This window comes from Equus caballus, chromosome 1, assembly GCF_041296265.1.
Source record: "Equus caballus isolate H_3958 breed thoroughbred chromosome 1, TB-T2T, whole genome shotgun sequence".
NCBI classification, from domain to species: domain Eukaryota; kingdom Metazoa; phylum Chordata; class Mammalia; order Perissodactyla; family Equidae; genus Equus; species Equus caballus.
Genome location: NC_091684.1, coordinates 133,697,011 through 133,718,039, shown reverse-complemented (window position 1 = coordinate 133,718,039; position 21,029 = coordinate 133,697,011). Strand labels below are relative to the sequence as shown.

At 45.4% G+C, this 21,029-nt stretch overlaps 1 non-coding gene across 1 annotated transcript; it reads left to right on the top strand.

The window, feature by feature from the left end:
* Positions 1-107, top strand: LOC111769839 (U6 spliceosomal RNA). Its single transcript, XR_002802651.1, has one exon. It is a non-coding gene; the product is annotated as a U6 spliceosomal RNA (small nuclear RNA).
* Positions 108-21,029: the final 20,922 nt, after the last annotated feature.

Genomic DNA, 21,029 nt, shown 5'->3' with positions numbered 1-21,029 from the left:
GTGCTTGCTTCAGCAGCACATATACTAAAATTGGAACAATACAGAGAAGATTACCATGGCCCCTGTGCAAGGATGACATGCAAATTCATGAAGTGTTCCATATTTTTCAGAAAATGGACTATCTCATCTATGAGATGTTTTTTACAAACCGCCTGGTAACCACTAAACAAATAACACGAATAAAAACACAAATTACAAATAAGAAGAGAGCCAGTATAGAAATTTACCTACCTGAATTAGTAGTCCAAAAATCATGGGATGAGAAACAAAGGAAATGCAAGAGAACTGGAAAACAAGTGATAAAATGGCAGTGGTAGGCCCCTACATTTCAATAATCACTCTAAATGTAAATGGATTGAACTCTCCAATCAAAAGACACAGAATGGCAGGATGGATCAAAGAACAGGACCCAACAATATGCTGCCTCTGGGAAACACACCTCAGCCCCAAAGACAAACACAGACTCAGAGTGAAGGGATGGAAGACAATACTCTAAGCTAATAGTGAACAAAAGAAAGCAGGCGTCACCATATTTATATCAGACAAAGTAGACTTCAAAGCAAAACAGATAAAGAAAGGAAAAGAGGGGCAGTTTATAATGATAAAAGGGACATTCCACCAAGATGACATAACACTTATAAATATATATGCACCCAACACACAAGCACCAAAATTTGTAAAGCAACTGTTAACAAAACTAAAAGGAGACATCAACAACAATACAATAATAGTAGGGGACCTCAACACCTCATTAACACCAATGGATAGATCATCCAGACAGAAAATCAACAAGGAAATTATAGAATTAAATGAAAAATTAGACCAGATGGACTTAATAGATATATAGAGAACACTTCATCCAAAAACAGCAGATTACACATTCTTCTCAAGTGCACATGGAACATTCTCAAGAATAGACCATATCTTGGGAAACAAAGCAAGCATCAATAAATTCAAGAGGGTTGAAATAATATTGAGTATCTTTTCTGATCATAATGCTATGAAACCAGAAATCAACTACAAGAATAAAGCTGGGAAAGGGGCAGAAATGGGAGACTAAACAACATGCTACTGAACAAACAATGGATTATTGAAGAAATTAAAGAAGAAATCAAATATTATCTGGAGACAAATGAAAATGAAAACATGCCATACCAACTCATTTGGGATGCAGCAAAATCAGTCCTAAGAGGGAAATTCATTGCAATACAGGCTCACCTCAAAAAACAAGAAAAATCTCAGATAAGCAACCTCAAACAACACCTAACAGAATTAGAAAAAGAAGAACAAACAAAGCCCAAAGTCAGTAGAAGGAGGGAAATAATAAAAATTAGAGCAGAAATAAACGATATTGAAACAAAAAAGGCAGTAGAAAGTATCAATGAAACAAAGAGTTGGTTCTTTGAAAAACTTGACAAAATTGACAAACCCTTAGCTAGACTCACTAAGAAAAAAAGACAGAAGACTCAAATAAATAAAATTAGAAATGAGAGAGGAGAAATCACAACGGATACCAAAGAAATACAAAGGATCATAAGAGAATACTATGAAAAACTATACGCCAACAAATTGAACAACCTATAAGAAATGGATAAATTCCTAGACTCTTACAACCCACCAAAACTGAAGCAGGAAGAAATAGAGAATCTGAATAGACCAATCACAAGTAAAGAAATCGAAACAGTAATCAAAAACCTCCCAAAAAATAAAGGCCAAGACAAGACGGCTTCTCTGGAGAATTCTACCAAACATTCAAAGAAGATTTAATACCTATCCTTCTCAAACTATTCCAGAAAACTGAGGAAGATGGAGCACTCCCTAACACATTCTATGAAGCCAACATTACCCTGATCCCAAAACCTGACAAGGACAACACAAAGAAGGAAAACTATAGGCCAATATCACTGAGGAACATAGACGCAAAAATCCTCAACAAAATTTTGGCAAACCGAATACAGCAATACATCAAAAAGATTATACACCATGATAAAGTGGGATTTATACCAGGGACACAGGGATGGTTCAACATCCACAAGTCAATGAACGTGATACACTACATTAACAAATGAGAAACAAAAACCACATGATCATCTCAATAGATGCAGAGAAAGCATTTGACAAGATCCAACATCCATTTATAATAAAAACACTCAATAAAATGGGTATAGAAGGGAACTACCTCAACATAATAAAGGCCATATATGACAAACCCACAGCCAACATCATACTCAATGGACAAAAACTGAAAGCCATCCCTCTGAGAACAGGAACAAGACAAGGGTGCTCACTTTGACCACTCTTATTCAGCATAGTACTGGAGGTGTTGGCCAGAGCAATTCGGCAGGAAAAAGAAATAAAAGGAATCCAAACAGGCAACGAAGAAGTAAAACTCTCACTTTTTGCAGATGACATGATCTTATATGTAGAAAACCCCAAAGAATCCATAGGAAAACTATTAGAAATAATAAACAGCTACAGCAAAGTTTCAGGGTATAAAATCAACATACACAAATCAGTAGCATTTCTATATGCTAACAATGAACTAACAGAAAAAGAACTCAATCCCATTCACAATTGCAACAAAAAGAATAAAATACCTTGGGGTAAATTTAACCAAGGAAGTGAAAGATCTATACAACGAAAACTACAAGACTTTCCTGAAAGAAATCGATGACAACATAAAGAGGTGGAAAGACATTCCATGCACATGGATTGGAAGAATAAACATAGTTAAAATGTCCATACTCCCTAAAGCAATCTACAGATTCAACACCATCCCAATCAGAATCCCAATGACATTCTTTACAGTGATTGAACAAAGAATCCTAAAATTCATGTGGGGCAACAAAAGACCCAGAATTGCTAAAGCAATCCTGAGAAAGAAGAACAAAGCCAGAAGCATCACAATCCTTGACTTCAAAGCATACTACAAAGCTACAGCAATCAAAACAGCATGGTACTGGTACAAAAACAGGTGCACAGATCAATGGAACAGAATTGAAAGCCCAGAAATGAAACCAAACATCTATGGACAGCTAATCTTTGACAAAGGAGCTGAGGGCCTGCAATGGAGAAAAGAAAGTCTCTTTAACAAATGATGCTGGGAAAACTGGAAAGCCACATGTAAAAGAATGAAAATTGACTGTTCTTTTTCACCATTCACAAAAATAAACTCAAAATGGGTCAAAGACCTAAAGATTAGGCCTGAAACAATAAGTCTTCTAGAAGAGAATATAGGCAGTACACTCTTTGACATCAGTTTCAAAAGAATCTTTTCGGACACCATAACTCCTCAGACGAGGGAAACAATAGAAAGAATAAAAAATGGGACTTCGTCAGAATAAAGAGCTTCTTCAAGGCAAGGGAAAACAGGATTGAAACAAAAAAACAACCCACTAGTTGGGAAAAAATATTTACAAGTTATATATCTGACAAAGGGTTAATCTCCATAATGTATAAAGATCTCACACAGCTCAACAACAAAAGATCAAACAACCCGATCAAAAAATGGGCAGGGGACATGAACAGACATTTCTCCAAAGAAGATATATGGATGGCCATTAGACACATGAAAAGATGCTCATCATCACTAATCATCAGGGAAATGCAAATCAAAACTACACTAAGATATCACCTTACACCTGTTAGAATGGCAAAAATATCCAAAACAAAAAGTGACAAATATTGGAGAGGTTGTGGAGAAAAAGGAACCCTCATACACTGTTGGTGTGAATGTAAACTGGTGCAGCCACTATGGAAAACAGTATGGAGATTTCTCAAAAAATTAAAAATAGAAATACCTTATGACCCAGCCATCCCACTACTGGGTATCTATCCTAAGAACTTGAAATCAGCAATTCCAAAAGTCCCATGCATCCCTATGTTCATTGCAACATTATTTACAATAGCCAAGACGTGGAAGCAACCTAAGTGCCCAGCAACTGATGATTGGATAAAGAAGCTATGGTATATATATACAATGGAATACTACTCAGCTGTAAAAAAGGACAAAATCGTCCCATTCACAACAACATGGATGGACCTTGAGGATATTATGTTGAGTGAAATAAGCCAGACAGAGAAAGACGAACTCTTTATGACTCTACTCATAGGTGGAAGTTAACATATAGACAAAGAGAACTGATTGGTGGTTACCAGGGGAAAGGGGGGGTGGGAGGAGGGCACAAAGGGTGAAGGGGTGCACCGCAACATGACTAACAATAACATACAACTGAAATTTCACAAGGTTGTAACCTATAATAATCTTAATAAAAAGAAAAAAATAATTATCTTGTTATAATCAAGATTTTTGCACAATTTATGTTCTATTGATGATGACAAATTAGACTATCTTTTTTGAGTCAGTGTAATTCTTAGATAATTTTTAAAATTAGTTTCAATTTGGAGAAAGTTTCAGTAATAAGTATTGTCATCAAAATCTTAGAAACAATATTTACATTTGGAAGCGAACCATGAATTGTCCCTATCCTGTTCAAATATTTTAATGGAGTTGTATTAGATAAATTATCATTATTGCAGAACATATTACAAAATATTTTAATTTTACAATATAAATTTCTACCTCTGACATTGTAAACGTCACCATCTCTTAAAGTAATATGTAGCTTCATGCAGTGACGTGAACAATTAGCATCACATATGTCACATCTACGCTTACGTATATGTAGATTTAAAGGTAAAATAAAATGTTAATATTGCAGAATGTTCCTGAGCCGCCATGTGCAGCTGTCAGTCCCGCACTAATCTGTGAGTGCCCCCCGGACCATGAACTGGGGCACGAGCAGAAGCGTGGAAGGGGACACGTGGCCCCACTAGGAAACAGTAGTTCATTCTGCGAGAAACTCCTGCACTCACGTCATCTGAGAAAAAGGATTTGACGAGTTAATTAATTGTCTTTTTTCTTACCGAAGTGCTTCTGCCACTCAAATCTTCCTTTTACTCTGAAGTAGTGTCTGTCTCTGATGTTGGCAGAAGCACAACCCAGAGACCTTTGTGACATACAGACACAGTTGCTTTTCGTGTTGAGGACATGGGGCGTTTCCCTGGGGCCTGAAGCTGCAGGCTGCGCTCGGCCAGCGCTGAGCACCCAATCCCAGGTGCTTCTTCATCAATTTATTTGTTGTGTATTTGTGACATGTGGGACCTTCTAAAGCAGGGCTTCACAAACTTTCTGTGGTCAAAGATTGGTTTTTAATTTTCCAATCCAAAGCAAACCAATTCTTTTGTAAAAATCCAACAAAAATAAATCACTAGAAATATGAAACAAAAAAATCCATACAAAATACTAGGCTACGTTTTTAAAGATTCAACAGATACAAAATTCCTCACCATTTCTGTGTGTAACTCCTCCAGAACCACTCACAGAGTGTCTGTGGACCGGTGCCGGCCCACACATCACACCTCTCAGGGTGCTGCCCCAGGTCGTGGGCCCCTGAGTAGAAGTCCCTCTCGCCTCTGTCTAAGGATGGCACCAGAAGCCACCAGGCTGAATCCTACCCCACAGTCTTTTTCTATCTGTTTGCGTACTTTCCTCTATGTCATGCAGCTCTCATTTCAGGCTGCCAAGTCCTCTGTTCTCTAACTCTCCTGACACAGGTGCAGATGCCCAAGGTCCCACCATCTCTACAAGACTCTGCAGCCCCTGCTTCTCCTTGAGTCACCCCACGCTGATGTATGATGAGGGGCCTTGAGTGTCATCCCTAGAGAGGAGGCTTCTGAGCCAAGGGTCACGCCCAGAGTGTGAGGTTGCCTTTGACACAGCCAGGACCTCTCCTGGGCCTGATGGTCAGCTCCTGAGACTGTCGGGAGAGGAAGATCAGGTTCAGGAAGTCTCCTTTGCCCCTTGAACTCAGGGAATGTGGTTACTTTCTGGCAGGGCCACTTGCAGAGGACAGATGCCATTTCTGGAGCTGAGGCTAAACTGCTCACCTGTCCTTACTCTTAGGGGCTGATGCCGGAACCTGGGGCTGAATTGTTTCAGTGATTGTTTCTGCTGGAGGAGTCAGGACCCTGTATCCAGGGCAAATGGTTGTGCATGCCATCAGAAGCAGATGTTTGAATTTGAGGTGTTTATGAAGATCAGACCAGAAAGCCCGTAGTCAGCTCCCAGACAAGGAGCTGGTGAAAGAAGGCCATGTAAGCTGGTCAGAGCTGATGTCTCCCTGTGGGTTATTAGGTTAATTTCACAGTCTATAGTGATCCAGATTTGCATCAATAATTTCTAACCTGTAATTTTCCTATAATAGACTTCAAGACCCTGTAAGTCTGGTATTCAAATATGAATCGCTCCCATCCTGATTGCCTGTGGGGAACAGATCGTGTGTGCTAGACTGCTGGTGAATATCAGCTACTTTAATATGTAAAAGAAAATTATTGAGTTATTTTTATGCTTTAGTTGTCTGGTACTTGGCCCTGGGGTGACTTAGGGCAGCGGGAATATTGGCTTGGTGTGTGAGAATTTGATAAAGGAGACGGTTGGAAGCGTAGGCTCTGGATTGGTTGGTTTGTATATCAAAGGTTCACTCACAAGAGAGGCACTAGGAATTAGCTAATCTTGGAAGGGGCAGTCTTTCCAGGATCAAGGTCTCAAATGCGAGAGCATTAAGAATACAGAAAATAAGAAGATAGAATCAATACAGTAGCTGGGTTCTGAAATGGATAATCCCAAGAGTGAGCATTCCAAGGAAGCAGGAGGTACCAGGACAGTTAAAAGCTATGCCCAGAACTGGCACAACGTCAGTTCTGCTGTAAGCTATTGGTTGAAGCGGACACTGGACAATTCAGATACAAGGGGGAAATAAAGTCCACCTCCTGATAGGAGTGTGGCAGGGTCACATCACAAGCACATGTGGGATGGGTGATATTATCGTGGCCATCTTTGGAAACTACAATCTGTCAGGTGCATATTTAATCAATGTAAATATCTGAATAAATATTCGACAACATCCAGCTTGGTGGATTCTGCAGGCCAAATGCTCCCAAACAAAAATATCTCAATGTATGAATGCCCTGTATCTCCACCAATCTGAATAGCAGGAAGTCCAGTCCTTCCAAGGGAGTCTCTCCTCAGTATTTCCAAAGTTTCCAGTAATGTGGAAGTCAGCCTACAAACTACTCCTGGTCCTTGGTCATTGCTGCGCACTTTGGGTGTATCAGAAATTCAGCTATTTCCCCACTGGCCAGGACTCCAAACCACTGCTCCCCCAGTCCCAGCATGCCTTGCCACGCCCCCTCTTACCTCCCCAACCTGGTGACTCTGAGTCACAGGCTTAAATTCCAGCACCATTAAGGTGAGCCCCTCCTAGGGGTTCTGAAACGAGATGTCTGCCTGGGGCAGCCCGCAGTCCTTTAGCTATGTTTTTCTATCCTCCTCCATTGAGTGAGAATGATAATTATTTTTCCCCAGGGCAATGTGTGGGGGTAAACAGATTCTAAAGATTCAGCTCAACTCTCCTGCCAGCAGCTCTCAGGCCCACCCCTGTGGAAACAGCCATATTGTGGGGAGTGTGTTACCTGACTCGGATCAGTATGGCAACCTCAGCTTTCCCACATGGAAATGGGTGGGCGAGGCTTGACTAAGAGAGGAAGGATGTGGTTGTCTCCTTTGCCCAAGGCGTGTAGGAACCCAGCAACCACCCAATCGGAATGTCCTGTGACTTTAGATTTTATAGTCTACAGAAACTGCCCTCAGGTGATTGGAGCATGGACATCTTTTTCTGTAATGATCAATTATCCCACTTTCTTGCTTCAGTCTGGGCCTCTGTTTCTTGTGGTCTGGCGAGGTCTTTGCACAGGTGGGGCCTGAGGCCACTTCTAGACAGAATTGCTCCTGCTGGGGTCTTCAGAAGGACCTCAGGGCAGCCTCATGTCTGCCTGGACAGGAATGGCCAGGTGGCTTGGGGAAGGTCCTGTGGCCAGAGTGGCCTCTAAAGCTGTCCACTCATCCTCAGCCAGGCCTCTAACTGTGCTCCTCCTGGAACTCTGGTCCTCATTCACAAGGGAAAAAGTGTGACGTGGAAAAATATTTATTTACAACTTCCCTCTGCCTTCTAAAGAAGGTGGAGCTCAAAGACTGCTTGTTGTTGGGGGGTCATGGAAGGGAGACTGCAAAATTGGAAGCAACGCAGGGAAGAGTTAAACTACTCTGCACAAAGAGAGGGAAATATATGGGCGCCGTGGCGGGAGTGGAGACTGAAGCTTGTGGAGAGGGATAAAGAGGGAGGGAGGAGAAACTTTGTAGGGAGAGTGGAGATGTCTAATTGGAATGTCGGTTGAGTTTGCTGTGTGCTGTGCGATGTGACCCTGTACTTTGTCTTCCCTGTTGAAACTTCAGAACAAAATTGGTTTCTTACTCTGATGCATTGTGTGGTGGATTTTCTTTGGAGAAAGAAACAGGAATGCTGAGTCTTGCTTTAAGGTTGGTGAGGGGTGGATCAGAGGCTCCCACTGGAAGAGCACCAGGCCGAGACTCAGGGCCGCACGGAGCACTGGGTGCCTCTACACTGTATTCTCCAGTCTGACTGTTCCCTTCTTTAAGGAAAAGAATGTTTAAGGTAGAGGGCACAACCAGGGCAAAAGGCGAGTTTGGAAGGGGGAGGAAGAGACATGTGTGGGTGGAGAATGCCTGTGAATACAGTCATGCATCGTTTAACGACAGGGATACAGTCTGAGAACTACGTTGTTAGGTGATTTTGTCATTAGGTGCAAATATCATAGAGTGCACTTACCAAACCTGGATGGTATAGCCTACTACACGCCTAGGCTATATGGTACTAATCTCAGCACTGTCATACATGCGGTCCGTTGTTGACAGAAGTATTGTTATGCAGTGTATGACAGTATATTTGGAGGTGGGTGAGAAACAGAGAGGTAGGAGATCGTGCCAGTAGGTGTTAGGGGTCTGGGTAGGACTTTGCTTACCTTCCACATCAAGGGTTCTCCCAGATATCCTACTCATGAAAATCTTGTTGTTAGTGCCATCTAGTCGATTCTGACTCCCGGAGACCCCTTGTACAGCAGAGCGGAACCCTGCCTGTCTTTTTTGCGGCATCCTCTCACCTTCTAGTGCTATATCAGACAATACTCCACTGCTATTCATAGGGTTTTCATGGCCAATTTTTTTGGAAGTGGATGGCCAGGTCCTTCTTTCTAGTCTGTCTTAGTCTGGAAGCCCCACTGAAACCTGTCCACCATGGGTGACCCTGCTGGTATTTGAAATACCAGTGGCCTAGCTTTCAGCATACAGCAACACACAATCGCCACAATATGGCAACCAAGAGAGGAGTGGTGTCGTTCCCTGACTGGGAAACAAACTTGGTCTGTGGCAGTGAGAGTGCAGAATCTTAACCACTGGACCACCATGGATAGTAAAAATCTTAGGGTAATCTAAATAAATCTCTGTTCCATGTGGTCCAGGCTCAATTCAGTATCGTTCAAAGCAACACAGTCCCGTCTTCATTGTGTAAACCCTGTCACCTCTAATCACCCATTAGCTTCCTCCAAATGGAACTCTCAGTTCTACAGCAAAGAAGGCTCCCACCCGTTCTGTGTCCCTCCTGCGGGGGCAACCACCTCTTTAGGACTCAGCCAAAGCGTCGGCCAATCCCAGGCTGCTCAGGGCACTTTGTAAAGCATATTCCAGTGGGAAGTGAAATAGCACTGGAGAGAGTGGTGTCTTGGCTATAGGGAGGCGTTTTGGACTCTTCAGTCCTCTCTGTATGTTCTTGTAAAGGTCCCCAAAGAGCTTCCTAGCAAAGACATTGCACACTTTTTAACTACTCGGCAAGTGGTTTACAAATCCTTCTGAATACCAAGAGATTAGTCTGGGGAAATCCAAAACTTTAGAAAAAATTAATTGAAAGTGCTATTGAATTGAGGAGGTTTTGCCTGAGTAAATATTTTCTCTATGGAATTCTGATCTATTCATGTAGCAATCCTAATTACGATTTTGCTAATTTGGGGGTAGTTTCAGAGAAAGTGCTTTATTCTATCAGGAGCCATCACTAGGTTAAGAGGATTTTGTTTTTTCATTTGTGATGTTTCAAAGGAAATTCATTCTTGCAACAGCTTTAGCGATTCTTTGCTTATTTCTGCTGCCTTGCTGCTCAAGGTTGACAAGAAAACACCTCTGGCTTTTGCTAGTTCCCGTGGCTGGTCCCGTGTATGCCGGCCACGTTCTCTCTCTACCAGCCCTGCTGGGTGCTCACAGCAGATCAAGCAGAGGTGGATGTGCTGCATTTTCTAGGAGTTTCTATTTTCTTCATTATCTTCAAAATGGATGGCAAGACTGTCAGAGCAGAGGCCAAGTCCTCTCAGGCCTTGGCGTCTTTGTGTATGCAGTGACTTCTACCTGAAACACTCTCTCCCCTTCCTCTTCACCTGGCTCTCTCCAACTCATTCTTGGGTTCTCAGCTCAGTTATCACTTTCTCTGGGAAGTCTTCTCTGACACTATGTTTACATCCATAACCATGGACCTGTCTTCTGAACTCTAGACCTGTGGACTCATTAGTATGGACATTTCATTGGATGTCTCATAGGCACCTCAAATTCAACACGTCCCAAACTGAATGCATCATTGCCCTTTCCTTCCCCTCTCCATCTCTTCTCTCTCCTCCACTCTAAACCTGCTTCTTCGCCAGTGTTCTGTGTCTCCTGGTAAGGCGCTGTGGGCCATAACGTCACCAGGACCAAGAGTTATTCCAGAATCTTCCCTTTCCCCTGTCCCCATGTCTACCTCAATTCTACTTCATTCCTGAATCCAATGGATCCTACCTCTTAAGTTTCTCTTAGATGGATTCTTTCCTTTCCTTCTGTTAAAATGGACTTAAAGTTTATGTCCCTTCACAGTTCATATAGTGAAAGCCTAATCCCCAATGTGATGATATTTGGTGATGGGGAATTTGGGAGGTAATTAGGTCATGAGGGTGGAGCCCTCATGAATAGGATTAGTGTCCTCATAATAAGGGACACAAGAAAGCTTGCTTCTCTCTCTGCTGTCCACCATGTGAGGATACAATGAGAAGCTGGCCATCGTCTGTAAACCAGGAAGGTGGCCTTTACCAAGAACTCAGTCATGCTGGTACCCTGATCTTTGACTTCTAGACTACAGAACTGTGAGAAACAAACGTTATTTAAGCCAGCCAGTCTATGGTAATTTGTTATAGCGCACTGAACTAAGACTCCTTCCTCTTCCTAGCTTGGGATGCTATCCTTGTTTGCTTGATTACTGCATTCGTCTCCTAGCTGGCCTCCCTGCCTCTGGTCTCATCTTCCACTCTGGCTATCATAGTGATCTTTGATGTGAATCATCTAATTTTATTTCTTGCTTTGGATTCTTCAGTTTCTACAACCCCCATCCCATTAAATATAATCTAAATTCTTGTCCAGCTTTTACCTACTTGTCTAACTTCTTCTTCTGTCGCTTTGGACTGGTCAGGACTCTTTAAATTGCAAGGAACAGAAAATCAAACTCAAACTCACTAAGCAAAAATGAAATTTGTTAGTTCATGTAAGTGAACATCCAGGGATAGATCTGGCTCAGCTTCAGGTGTGGCTGGGTCCAAGGGCTCAAGCAATGTCATCAGAAAGCTGTTTCTATCTCTTAGCTATGCTTTTATCCTTCTCAGTTCCTTTCTCTGGCAGGCTTCTTCTCACATTGTGGCAAGATAGCTGCCACAGCTACAGATTTCTACATCCTCGCAGGAACAAATCCAGCAGGAGGAGCATCCCTGTCACATGAGTACTCTAGCAAAATACAGGATTAGATCTGGTTGGACCTGTTTGGCTTGCCTGGAGTGAGATGCCCTCTTGTCAATCAATCACAGTGGTCAGAGGAAGTTCCTGTTTTGATGGTCCAGGTCTTGAGTCGTATGCCCATCCCTGGAGTCGGGGTAGGGATCAGCTTTTCCCAAAGCACATGAATAACAGTGAATGGGGCAGTTTTCCAGAGGAAAAATGGAGAACTGACTGTAGGAGAAGTCAGAATGGATTGGGTTTTCTTATCTCTCTCCCTTCTAGACTGTGAGCTCCTTGAGGACAGGGACCCTGTCTTTACATTTTGGTAATGCCCGTACCTGGTACAAGGTCTGGCCTACAGTAGATACTACTCATTACCTTGTCCTTTATAAGAATCGTGCACACCAGCGCTTGTGCTCAATCACATTCATACAAAGCCTTGTACATTAGCAGATCCACATATACATATACTCACCCTCACACAAGTATACACGCACACACATACATTGCAATTAATATTAAATGCCCCCAAACACACATGACTATATACCTGTACATCTGCCTCCACACAATGACTCACACACATTGTTTGTGCTCCCAAAGTGTAGGGGAATGATCTGGGGTTGAGTGTGAAAGGCCACGCAGTCTCTGATCTTCCTTGGTGTGGAGGTTCCATCTATGAAGGTTCAATCCTGCCAGCGCATCTGAAGGAGGTGGAGCCTGTATGCTGTAGGGAGGTAACTATCTGATAATTTACCTCATTCCATAGGCCAGAGGCCTGAGAAGGTGCAACGAGCTCTTGGTAATCAGAACTTTGCTCCAACCCTCTCCACTCTCTACTTTATATGTGTTAGACTGGAGAAGAGAGAAGATGAGTAATACCAAGTGTTGGCAGGGATGTGGGAACTGTGGAACTCTCACCACTGGTGAGAGTGTTGAATGGTGCAACCGCCTGACCCCATGCTCGCTGGACCTGCAGACACAGAGAGAAAGTGCGGGCCACATGTTCCTCCCTAGTGACCTTGGGGCATGTGGGTCTAAATCTCTAACAGCTGTGAAGGTCCAGGGTAATGCTGCAGAGATGCTCTTGCTGATGGTGCAGCAGAGAAAAGGGAATGACATTGCACATCTTGGCTGGGTGGAACCTTCCCAAAAGATGTGTTGGGAAAACTAGGACAGATGTGCCACCAGGAACTCTGCACCGAGTGGTGCTTACTGAGCCTCAGTCTGACCTGAGGGAGGGAGATGGTCAACAGGTGACTCCGTGTAACTTAAAGTCCCCTTGAGCTCCGGCTCTGGCTGATCTTCATCCTCTGGAGGACGGCAGCAGGCAGCCCTGTGCTCGACAGGCTACCTGGGCAGTTTGAGTGCAGGCCCAGACGACACTTTGAAAAGCACTGGTGTGGAGAGGGAAGAGGACCCAGGGCAGAGTGTGGAGGAAGAGCCTCATCTGGACATGGCCAGAGAGGGAGGAAGAGACCCCGGGAGCAGGAGTTACAGGTGCCTGGGGAGGTCAAGATATTACGTACGATAAGAGGTGAGAAAGGGCCATTATGCTTCATAACAAGGACAAAGAAAGAAGACAAGAGACCATGAAAAGATTTTTTTCCCTCACGATGTATAATAAAGACTAAACAGTATTTAAGCATGATTGAGGAGATGAAAAACTCTGATATTGTGAACTCAATATCCAAATAAAATACATGTGCCTCTAAGTCTGATGCTTATTCAGGAAAAAACCAACAAGTTTGCCCAAGGACGTAAGGTGCCCTTAAAACCTTCATTTGTTGCTTGTCAGGGCTGTTTGCATCGATTGAAAGCTCGTGCTTGCCTTCCTGATGTTACAGTGAGTAGTAAAGCCACACACGCTGACGCTGACGCAGAAGCAGAAGCAGCAAAAGCTGGATGAAAGGGAGAGTCGCTCTCATTGGAAGAGGCATTCCTGACCTCGTTAAGATTTGTGCAAGGTGCAGGACCTTCAGAGGGTGGCTTTCTGTCAGACTTTGGGATTTCGAGGATTGGTAAAAAGGTTTTTTAAAAAGGAAGTTAATACGAGGTTGAAATTTTTATTTTGTCAACTAAGGACACGAAAAAATATCCCATCATTTCACAAAAGGTAGGAAGGACATCATCTAAGAATAAAGGACAGCCCTTTGAATGGAACACATTTAGCTTGGGTGGAACCCAGGTGTGACCAAGTCTCTGCTATTGCTCTGTCCACACTGCAGCAGGACTCAGCATTTGGTAACATTCCCCGAAAGTCAAATAGGATTCCACAAATCATTAGCAAGTGATGAGATGGTGAAGCCATGGGACAGAGGGTGACCTTGCAAACCACAAAAACAGAACTGAAGCCAAACACCCCTTAGTCATCTCTGTTCTACCCATGAGTCTCACTTTGGTGGCCAGTTGCCTCATTTTCATCTCATTGTTCCCCCCAGGCTGCCCCCTGACTTCCAGAAAGGTTGCAGTAGACGTCAAAATGCCATTTTTTTTGTTTTATAAGAGTGAAATAGTTGAAATCTGTAATTCAGGTGCCTCTGCATTCCAGCCTTCTAGGCTGCTCTTTCCATCAACATCTAGGTAAAGCGACTCCAACTTGCTATGGGAAAATCAGTGCTGTTTCCCAGGGGTGTAGATGCAGGGAAGGAGGGCAGGAGTGAGGGGATGCGCTTCTCTCTCCTCGCTGCCGCCTTTTCCCCTAGGCTCCTGACTCCCTCTCTTGCTGAGGGCCTCTTTCCTAAGGCTACCTCCTGGGATCATTCCAAAGTTCCTTGAGTTTATTATGTGGTGCAATTTAGCTTCCTCTTTGTCTAGTCCTTCCCATCCAGAGCAGCCCTGGGGCCTCTCTTTGCATAATTAAAAGATCCATTAAGGTGTTTTCCCAAACAAAAGAGCAGCTCTGTCTCCCTCAGAGGAATTCTATCATCCTCTTAGGACAACGATGTCTCTGACTGCAGTCAGATTTTAAAATACTAATAAACTACTAATACACACACACACACACACACACACACACACACACACACACACACACACGAGATGAGAGAGAGACAGAGAGATAGAGATTGGAGGGAGAGAGAAAGGTATTAGGGCATTTTCTCTTTATGTTCAATGTACGCATGAAACAAATAATAACCAGGAGCTGCTAGAGTGAATATTCCAGAACTCACTAACTCACCAGGAAGAAACATGTGGCCAGCACCTTCTTTCTGTGTCTGCAGGTGCTACCAAACCAAAGTGGGTTTTCTTCCTGGTGAGCTAAAATCAGACGCCACTACAAGTAGTTGTCACACAAAGTAAAGTATATTTGCAGCAAATAGGAGACCACACAGAATCATTTCCAAAGTCGTGGCTCCCTGAAAAAATGGAAGCAGGTGTCTTTTATTTCAGGTGGGGAATGAATATTTAGAAGGGATGTTTGGTCATCACATGTAGAAGCGGTTATTAGCTGGTGCAGACACAGTCTGAAAACATGTTCTCACATACATCGCATCTTATGCTAATAATGCCTAGGCTCCTCCTAAGGCAGAGATTTTAGTATTAAAATGAGGCAGAGGGCATTTTCTGGTCACCTTCAGGTCATCTGCCCAGGTGCTGCCTTTGCAGTGGGGCTCAATCTGGTTCAGTTCAGTTGATGCGGATATCTCTTCCTCATATAGCTCTGAAAATCAACCTTGAGGGATGTTAAGCACCTGGAAACTTCCTTTTTGCTGCTTAGGAAATTAAGGAATGCACCCTTGACACAAGCAGAGAGCAAGCTTGGAGTCAGGTGAGCAGAATGTCCAGTCCTTCCATCCCACGATTAGAGATGTGTCACCTTCAGGACAGGAAGTGCTCCTAGTCTGCTGCTCCCAACCCCTATGTCCATCTTCTTGCAGAAGTATCCTCAAGGCCATGGGCAAGATGCCTTTCTCCTTGCAGTTTGCATGGCCCTGCCATTGTAACTGTGGGCCCTCCAGGACCAGTTCAACTGACTCCATGTTATCAACAGAGTAGTTAAGAAATTGTCTTTCAGAAAATTTGCAAAGTCACGTAGCCAGAGCATGTGCAAAAGAAGAAATCTTGACCTGAAATGACCTTGGAACCAAAGATCCTCCTCCACACAGAAACAAAGGACTTGGACACGACTGAAACTTAAAAGTTGGACTTTTATCAGAAGTAAGGGATCTATTGTTCGGGAAGATCTGGTATTAAAACTCCTTCCCCACCTTACCGTAAATGTTTAGAAACTCATCATAAATGTCTAGAACCTTGTCATAAATATTTAGAACCTGACCATAAATGCTTGAAGCCCACCAATCAAAACCTGTCCTGCCAGCGTTCCCACATGCCAGCCTGTTCTCCCTAACCTCTTAAGTTTTGCCCCAAATCCTGAATCATGGAGACAGATCTGAGGGCACACGCCCCCTGTCTCCCTGTAGATCAATCTCACAGAATAAAGCTAATTTCTTTTCCCAAAAGCTGATGCCATAAATAATTATCTTGTTTATGTGCATCTGGCGGGAGAACCCCATTTTTGTGTGGTAACACCATCACCTCCCTCCAGGACACCCCTGATTCCTGCTTTCTCTTTTGGAACACTTTCCTACATCCCCTTTGGGACTGACCCAAAGGCAGACTAGTGCCTTGACACGAGTTGTAGTGCAGGGTCTGCCCAGGGTGTCTTCCCTCTCCTCACAAGTGGGGGACTCTCCACATTCCTTGTAGAGCTGGTCTCAGAGTTTGACTAAGTTGTTGGTGGTGCCTCATTCTAACACCCAGGTGCTGACAACCTGACACCCTACATTACAGCAAGACGCATCAGATATGGTTCCAAAACATAAAGGAGTCAGACAGATTTTGGAGTTTTTTGAGGCATTTATTCAAGTTTGGGAGCAATACAGTGACCAGCAGCCTTTGTACATCTCCTCAGACCACCAGGTTCTAAGATGCTCCTGCAGGGGAGGAAAAACTTCCTTCTACTGTCTTAGGTTCTGTGGCTGGCCTGAGAATTAAACTGACATAAGACAGATGAACAGGAGAAAAGTGTACAAATTTATTCATTTATAAATTTATTTAATGTTTTTATGTGCATACAGGAGTCTTCAGAAGGAAAATGAAGACTTGAAGAAGCCATTAGGCCCAAGAGCTTAGGTACATTTTTACACAAATAACAATAAATTGTGGGGAGGAAACAAGACAAAGGGGCTTTGGCTAGGGACAGTGAATTGTGAGACAGTGACTAGGAAATACATGGGGGAAACTAATGGAAGATGAGGGTTATTTTAGTAGGTCTCTTTGCACAGATCCATTTCGACGTGGATTTCCAGGCTCTCATCATAAGAATGTTTTCCTCTTCCTGGTGTAGGAAGGGTGCCTTTCTTGGGGGAAATTTTATGGCCTGCTTTCAGGTGGAAAGCAGGAAGGCACAGAGCCCTTCCTGCATCTGCTGTTTCTCAAGTGCCTTCAGCTCAAAATAGTATGAAAAGTGGCATAATTTGGAGTGGCGTGTCCTGAACTCCTATACTCCCTTCACTGCCCCAAGGGGGGATCACAGCCCTGAGCTGATCCCCACAGTCCTGCCTCCTGGGGACATGCCAACTGTGAGACCTTCTTCTCCCTTTGCGCTGGCTGCAACACAGAGCTCCTCTTCTCTCCCAAGAGGCCTCTTCAGGCTGCTTGAGCCTGAGAAGGAAACAGTGGGGGATGTTGTTAGCATCGTCTTTGAGAAGAGTGTGGATATTTATGTGATATCCAGCCAGAGGCCAACCCTGCACTCTAACTTCCCTGTAACCATGGAAGCCGAAGGTAACAGGTTAAAGCCTTTCAGGACAGGGCACTCAGGGCCGCACTGAAGGGGAAATGAGGTTGAGGTGTGAGCAGAGTCCCTGGGGAGGCCAGTTACCAAGGCTGCAGGGTCTTTAGTCCTCAGGACCTGTCTCAGAGCACTAGGGTGGGGCTGGGAAGACTGAACAAGGGTCCCGAAGGTGCAGCTGGAGGCTGGGGAGGGACCTCTTGGGGGAACACTGGTCTCTAGCATGGGTCAGTAATCTCTCCCTTCTTCTACACCAATGGTCTTCATTTGTCTGGAAAAGAACCAAGTGGGGCAAGAGGTGTCGGAGTGGGGAGCACTGAGTCTAGATCCTCCACCTGTGCTCACTTTACTAGGAGAGAGGTGGTAGTCAGGTCTCAGACCTCCACAGAGCACAAGGATCTGCCCATGGGAAGGCAATGTTCTCATCTCCTGAGCTGTTTCAGGTGGGGTTGGTGGTGAGCAGCGCCAAGTCAGGCCCTGGCTTCTGACATTGTTAAGGTGTTATCATTACTTTTACAGGCTGAACATGTGTCCGTTGTTATGGGGCTCTTTACTTGATCCGAACCAATGTCTATCTCTAGAATTCAGGCAAGGATAGATATTTCTGGCAACCAGTGGGACAGCATCCCCTTTCGTGTGGACTGTGGTCCTTTGGGACGAGACCTTACCCTAGAGAAGAGGTGGCCAGGCCAACAGGTTTGCTGAGTGGAGGCATCAAGGGGCAAAGTAGTTTTAGGTCCCTCCTTGCATGTGTCTCCATCACCAACCCCCACGGGCTCAGTCTGGATGCTAAGGCATGGGAGAGGGGATGGCTGGGAAGGTCAGAACTGCTAAAGTCCTTTCCCTAAAGTTCCATAAGGTCATGGGGCCGAAGCAGCCCTGCTCTGGACCCCTCTGACAGAGAACGGCATGGGAGGAGAGAGGTTTTGTCCCCCTCTGCATGGCCGGGGGGCAGCTTTGCATGTGGGGGACAGTCTCTGGCTCCACAGTGTTGCCTGGGGGACCGATTAGTACCCAGCAGAAGTGTCAGTGTCAGGCAGACACAGTCCCTAGCAGAAAAGGAATAAATCCACGGCTGTCGTATAGCAACTGACCAGCTTCATCCATGAGCACATGTGGGTCACCTCCTGGGACTCCTAGAAACACTTGGGGAGATTTAGCAGGTGGTGGGGTCCTGCATGTACCAGGGAACTCATGTGCCTACTGTTTTCTTCCTTTCTAGAGCTTGTCAGCAGCCTTGGACTTGTGCGAGAAGGGAAAGAAACCAGGTTTTCTGCTTAAGGAAACAAAACCTCATGTTTGTCCGCAGACAGATCCTTCTAAGCAGTTGCTCTCTAAAGGGCCGGGCCTCCGGGTGCTCGCCCCACGTGTGCCCAGGGCTGGGAGGCTGCCTGGAAGAGCTGCTGGTGGCTGTGGCTTGGGCCGTTGGGGTCTTGGGGCCTGGAGGCTGTGTGATCTGACCCTGTGCTACGCAGATAGCCTGGCCCAGGCTCACAGCAGCCAGCTGCCGCCAGCACAGGCAATTCCTCAAGGTGAAAGCACTCTCCAGCGGGTCATCTGGCCGTGTCTGAGTGGTTTTCTGTTCGCGGAATCATTTATTTCTGGTGTCAGGGAGGCCCAGGGCAGCTTTTCCCACTGGCTGTAAATGCTCCGAGCATCATCGATTCCTCTGCTCCCGTCGCTGGAAATCTGCTGGACCAGCAAGTCTGTATCTGGGATTACTAGTGGGTGGGGGGGGAGGGCAAGGGCCAGTGTGGCTCTGGTTCCTTCCCTCAGCAGAGGCGGGTGACAGGATGCTAAAGTCCCCTGGGTCCCCTGGGAAGCAGGCTCTTGGCTTGGACACTGTGTTGGAGTTTCCTGGTCTGCAGCTGGGGGAGTGTGGCTAGGTTGTGATGACAAGGATCCCAGGCTTACAATGACTCCTGACACTTCTCTTGGAGCCTACCCTGTACCTGGGTCACTGGGTAGGCCCCTGAGCTTGGCTGAGGACTCCCTCAGACTGCATCTTCCTCCTTCCGAAGATGCCCCAGATCTCCATTTCCCTTCTTCCTGTCACAGGCTGTGGCTTACCCAGGTAGGGGCTGCTTTTAAACCCCGGTCTGTAGGGAGGGGCACCGTTCAGGCCCAGGGTAGAGCAAAATGGGCCAGAGTCAGTGTGATGCACACACGCATTGTGATTATGAGACTTGGGTGACCTCTTGTGAACTTGTCTGCCTACGAGTGTCTGCGTGTGTGTCTGTGTGGCTTCAGCATGTGTGCCTCCATAATGCGTCTGTGTTTGCACATGATCCCACGTGATGATAAGAGTGCCCAGGGGCCTCTATGTGGGTAGGTGTGTTTATGCGTGCGTTTACCTGGTGTGACTTTGTGCAGGCATTTGTGTGTCTACGTATGCACGTGTGCCGGCTTCTGTGTGTGTGCTGGTATGTTTGTATCTGTGTGTGTGTATATGTCTGGCATTTGCGCCTCTGTGTGTGTGCATGTTCACGGCATGTGTGTGCCCGTGTCTGGGTGGGATGTGTCTGTGTGTGCGTGAGGATGCCTGTGAGTATCTCTTCAGTCCTCCCTCACTCTTCTTAGTCCTTTCCTCCCTGTCACCCAAGGATTTATGGAAAATCCCAGAGAGGAGGTGGTGGCTGGGGAGGAGGACCTCAGATATGGGTCTCTTTGCCCTCAGAGTTGCTCTGGAGCCAGAGGGGCAACATTTCCCAGGCTCTAAGAGCCTCTCCTGGGAGGAAAGCATTAATCTGCTTGTCAGAGGGAAAATGGCTATTTGTCCATGTCTGGAAGGACTCAGAGGCAGAGCTGGGTCTGAGTCATTGCCATCTCCCTGGCCCAGCTTAGAGCAGGGGCGGGGAAAGTGACTGACTGATGAGCTTAGAGAATGCGTAGGCTATGTACCCTGGAGGCTGACACAGGTGGGCAGCCTGGTGGGGGGTGGGCTGCATCCTGGAGGAGGTCAGAGAGTCTGGAGAAGTAGGGGCTGAGGGGCCTGGTCAAGGTTGTTTTGGGATTGCCTGAATTGGCAGCTGGGGATACTGAGTGAGCATTGGGGGTCGGGGTAGGGTAGCATTCACTTTTGATGGACCAAGAAGAACATGGCAAGCTCAGGACCTAGAGATACTCCAAGGCCTGGCCTTGCTTCATGGGGCCCTGCTGACAGGAGGCCTCGGGTGGGGAGAGGGTTCTGTTAGGTGGTTTCCCGGGAAAGGGACAGGCTCTTCTCTCTTTCCTCATTCTATTTCTTCTCCTCAGTGCCTGTGGCAAATCCTGGCAAGTCTTCCAGCCAGGGTCAGTGTCCGCTGAGTGACTGCCTGAGAGAACTGATGAACAACTAGAGGTCAGACCCCCAGGCCTGAGGCATGGCTCGACCACTGACCACTGACCAGAGGCTCCTCTCTGAGCCTCCCTTCCCACTTGTGCAGTGGCTAGGGCCCTTCATGGTCTGGCTGTCTGTGGTCTTGTGGGTGATAAGGC